Raw genomic sequence first — 5511 nt, forward strand, 5'->3', positions numbered from 1 at the left:
AGAGCTTTTTAAACATTAAAGCATGAAAAAATTGCACAAAATACAAAAGAATGTGCATAAGATGTCCTCTTTAAGATTCAAAGCTAGTCATTTTCTGACCTTTTTATTTACAATAGACAACACGTGTGATGAGAAGCCTCTTCCTCAGGAAGATACAGTACCTGGTCAACTGTTTTCTGATGAATTAAAAACAAATATGTTAAGGTCTTCTTCACCCATCATCCGTATTTTTCTGTCTTAAACTTGCATTTGAATGTAACTCCTGGAATGACAGAGATGAAACTGGAATACATTGGGATGCAAACTTAGAAAGATCTAATTGATTAATATCACTTCCTGCTAAACTAAATTCTCCTCATACTTAAATGTCTCATTTGGGCCATTTGGTCATCTTTATGAGGATTAGCCACTATCACTTAGTGGCTCTTAAACAACTACTTCCTTGTACAGCCTTTAGTGCATGTTGGCTAATGGCATCTGCAATGAGACTGACCCCGTAAGGCCCTGTCTAATTTAAAGAGCCTGTTAAGTGACTCAGTGAAGGTAATCTTTAAAAGCCACGTAAGGCTCGAAGAAAGTTGGTGCGAGGCGAGTGCTTTTAAAGAGTTGGAGAAGAGACGGCGCAGTGAGACTACTCAATGACTTCTGTATCATGCATCATAGGTTTGTATTATCCATATTCAGTCAAAGAGTGTGTGTACATCCCTGCTACCCTTTCTGTCACTCGCTCAAGTACTGTCGCACACACACACACACACACACACACACACACACACACACACACACACACACACACACACACACACACACACACACACAGAAACACTCAAATATCCCCTTTCCTTTTCTTATAACTCTCTTCTCTGTCTGTATTTCTGAAGGAATTCTCCATCCATCTAATTCCCCTCCTGGTTCTTTTATATTGAGGCTGGGCCCCGCTCGTATTCCATGTCAAAGGCTTTTTCTCTTTATTGAACATCAAATCCTCTGTGTCTCGCCTGGCACTCTCTTTCTCGGCTGCTTCGGCACCATGCATATTCAGGAGCCGGCAGCCGCGCTATAAGGCCGGCTAGCCCTCCAAAATCCGCGATTGTGGGCATTAGCGTAGCAATAACACTACATGAATAGCCGGCATGCTCTATATTTAGGTGTTAAGTCGACCGCGCCGGAGCTCAGATTGAAGCTTGTGCGTGGGGAGAAGAAGACTTTCTACCATTCTGGTGATATACTCCCTGTTTCTTCTTCTCTCTCTGTCTATTTCAGAGGCCTTTTCTCTCTCGGAGGCGGTGCTCGGTGTCCAAAAGTTCCAGCAAAGCTCGGGATGTTGTGCCGTGAGGAGCAGCCCCACTGTGACACTTTGCATACTGATTTGAGCTTTACAGCTGACTTGAAGGGAGAAAATAAATAAGAAGAGGAAAGACATTCTGTGGATTGCACTCTAATGTGCTTGGCTTACTGTCACAATAAAAGACACAGTGTTGATAATAAATGCATAATAGGTTGCTTCACTGCAATTTGTTTATTTACTCCTTAAATCCTATAGTTCACAAAACCACTTGCCAAGGCCTAAAAGGCATGCCTGCTACAAATATACCTTTACAGAATTAAGAGTCTAAATATTTTTGACAATATTACAAAAGTACAAATATGTATTTATTGTTCCTTTTATTAAATAGTCCATAGGTGTTTCCTTCTTCTTCTTCTGTTATGATTTAATGTCAATCATTTCATTGAATTGAAACTTTTATGCTTTCGGGGGTTTTCCCTTTCCTGTAGTGTGTTAAATAGGTTGTTGTGCATGTATATGAAGAATATAAAAATAAACCACTTTTTGAACAGTAAAGCATGTCAGAGTAGAAGCACAATATACAAATATGAACCTGAAATGACCATAATAGGGCCCCTTCAAATCACTAACAGTCAACTTGTCATTAAAGTGATTCTCACGCTCCTTAAACACTGACACTGTTATCCATCCATCCATTTAATTTTAATTTGTTTCATTGCTATTCCTCATAAAATATTATACTAGAACATGTTTAAGTTCCAAATTACGGCATTTTGAGTAACCCAGCCTATATATAATGTCCATAGCTTATACATGCCTTTTGAATGACTTAAAGATGTTTTATAATAGGGTTGATGATTGATAAACTGCTTTTTTTAAATGTCACAGTGTGATATTGTGCAACCACTGCAAAACTTCTTGCCATCCTATATCCAGCCATAAATAACTGAACTTGTTTTGAGAATAATGTACTGAGCAGCCTGTGTAAGATGATGGAGCTTGTTTTAAGAAATCTTATTCTCATTTTGAGAAGTGTTAATAAGTCTATATATATAAGTCTGTGTCAACTCAAATCACATTTATTTTCTTGTTTTAATATTTCCAGTGTAAAAGGAACATTTTACACGTTATGTGTTGCAGTGCCATGCAGGTGCTCTCCCTATATATTTCACAAGCTGCATATAAAATGACGTGTACATTCTTCTAGTATCTTCTCCTATATATATGTAGTGTATTTTGCCATCACTACTTATTCTATAAGTGCGCCTTGTCAAAATACTGTCGCCGTCTATTTCCACAGTTGTCTTGTCTCCCTTCAGGTCCCATCTCACCGCTGTATATTGCAGAGTGGGACAGAAAAAGAGAAAAAAAGACAGATAGAAGAGGAAGCATGCAAGCTACACTGGGAACGAGTATCCAGAGATCAGTAGAGGAAGAAAATAAAAGAGTGAGGGATGATACCTAGAAATGGGACGAGAAGAAATAGAAGAATGGGGGAAAACCAAATTAGCCAAGAGAGTGGAGATGCTTTTGAAGAAGCTTGTGGATTGAACTGATAGAGAAGATGCAAGAAGGACGAAATAATTAAAAATGTCTAGGGAAGGGAAAAATTACTGAGTGGACGTATTCGTGCAAGAATGTTGAGGAAAGTCAGAAAATGAGGAAGGAATGGGAAGGACAGCAGGAAACGGGGAAGGAGAGGTCAAAGAGATGAAAGGACATACATAAAAGTCTGGTTCTGGGGATTCCTGCTTATGTTAGGGCCTTTTTCTGTTACAACTGTATCCCTAACAAATGTCCCTCCTAAGTGTGTGTGTGTATGTGTGTGTGTGTGTGTGTGTGTGTGTGTGTGTGTGTGTGTGTGTGTGTGTGTGTATGTGTGTGTGTGTGTGTGTGTGTGTGTGTGTGTGTGTGTGTGTGTGTGTGTGTGTGTGTGTGTGTGTGTGTGTGTGTGTGTGTGTGTGTGTGTGTGTGTGTGTGTGTGTGTGTGTGTGTGCCGTGATGTTGTGACGGCATCCAGCAACCTGGCATGCCTTTTTAATTCTACTGAGTAAATAATGCATCCACCACAGTCCATAATTTATGTAAGTGGACATGCAATCAGTTCAGATTAACGTGCACGATGCCCCTTTGATGTGTGTGTGTGTGTGTGTGTGTGTGTGTGTGTGTGTGTGTGTGTGTGTGTGTGTGTGTGTGTGTGTGTGTGTGTGTGTGTGTGTGTGTGTGTGTGTGTGTGTGTAGCAAAGGGATAGCTACAACATGACATGTTACTGACTTTCTCCGGTCATTGCTCTTTCAAATGTGTTCTATCTTTTCTCCTCTTTCCCTTCCTTCTGCTTTCTCTCACAATAAAGGAACAGTCATTGTTTTGATCAAATAAAAGCCAATTTGTGCCTCTCTCTAAAGCCATTTAACATTTCTTATATAGAAAATGCCCAATAGTTTCTACGTTGTACAAGTAAGCAGTCCATTGAGATAATTTGGAACCATCACTGACAGTTGCAAAACATTACATGTTGTGTCTTTTAACAGAGAGTAGTGTACGAAAGGCCACCTAGATTTAAAGTATATTTGTTCACTGTTTACAGCTGTTTTTAAAGTGGACACAGAGTTGTACCGATTCTGGGATTTGGATGTCTGGTTTTGGGACTGGAACTGCTCTTCTGCTCTATGTAGACGATGTGGTCCTATTGGCTTCTTCAGGCCGTGACCCTCAGCACACAATCGGACGGTGAGAGTCAGAATGTGGAGTGGGCAGGTTGAGAGTCAGAACCTCCCAGACTCGGTCGAAGGTTCTTTGATAGAGATCAGTAGATTGCTTCCTCAGGGTTGGGAGTGAGCTCCTGCCCCAAGTGGAAGAGTTCAGGTAGTAGCAGTGAGGAAATTGTTAGAGACCTCTATCTCTCCCCCCTTCAGACCATGTGACCATGTATGGCATCAAGGATGATTGGAGGACCAGTGGAAAGTGGATGTCCACCCTCATCTCCCATGATCTTACTGTCCACAGGAGGCGATTCTTAGAGGAGTGTGTCGCTGAATGGATGGTCACTGAATGGATGGGTCTTGTCTCACGCGGCGGTGACACTTTCTTTGGTCACTCCTGCCTGTGTAGGTTTGTTGGCATTGGAATAGAGTTGTACACTTGGTTATTCTGATCCAGGACACTTGAGATGCAAATATCATGGGCCCTTGACCTTCACCCCCCATGCGCCGGACCTCAGTTGGATCATTTCTCCCCTTGGGTGTGCCTTCTCCCATTGCTGAAAATGGGTGGTTCCAAGTCTCCCGATGCACGGGCTCCCGATGATAAACTTCAGAATGCTTTATGCCTACTTCAGTGATGCGAACGCGTCCTGATCTTGTAGTGACAACTGCACCTCTGACCTTAAAGTTCAAATCCATATTCATTTGATTAATCTGGAAATGGTGAGGCAATATAAAAAAAGAGAATGATCCCTTGATAGACATGTTGAAGTCTATCCAAAAGCAAGTCAAATCCCTTAAAAAAATAGCAAGCCAACCGAGGCTGTCCCTATGCGGAGTCAGGCCAACTTCTCTGATTATCACACTTGAAATCACTGAACCAATTCCAACCAAGCATCATACACTATCTGTGCTCTACGTCCAGTCGTATTCCCAACACCGGCTCCAACTGCTCCTCTCCCGCCAGCACGCATTTCAGGGCCATTCTAGAGACGTCTAGCCACAGAGCATTTGATTTAATCCAGACCAAATGCTAATAGGGCTGTTTGTTTGCTGGCCATCTGCCTGGGCTGCCGGTCAACTATGGCAAGCTGTGCCAAGCTGTGTGATGCCGTGCTTCTCTGCCAAAGTGGAAGCTGCCCGGCGACCACTTCATAACCAGAGGACACTTCACGGCCAATCGTCAACACTTACTGGGAATAGAATCCATGATGGGTAATATGGTCCAATTGATCTTTTCGTGATTTTGGGGGCAGACTGTCCATCCCTCACTCCCACACCATTAGAATCCATATACGAGTATGTCTTCTAGAAAAATTCTGTATTTTGATTTCCAATTATATCTGAATATTTATTATCCAAGGAAACCCAGCTGGGCTATACCAACATTTACTCATGGGAGTTGCCTTCAAATGGACAAGAGTAGGTCTGCAATGTGGGCCACAGAACTGTTTCACTAGGGACCAGCATCATGCTAAAGGACACCAAGACATCAAGTAGCGATAGAGTACAACATGTTT

This window comes from Trematomus bernacchii, unplaced genomic scaffold (genome assembly GCF_902827165.1).
Source record: "Trematomus bernacchii unplaced genomic scaffold, fTreBer1.1, whole genome shotgun sequence".
In the NCBI taxonomy this organism is placed as follows: domain Eukaryota; kingdom Metazoa; phylum Chordata; class Actinopteri; order Perciformes; family Nototheniidae; genus Trematomus; species Trematomus bernacchii.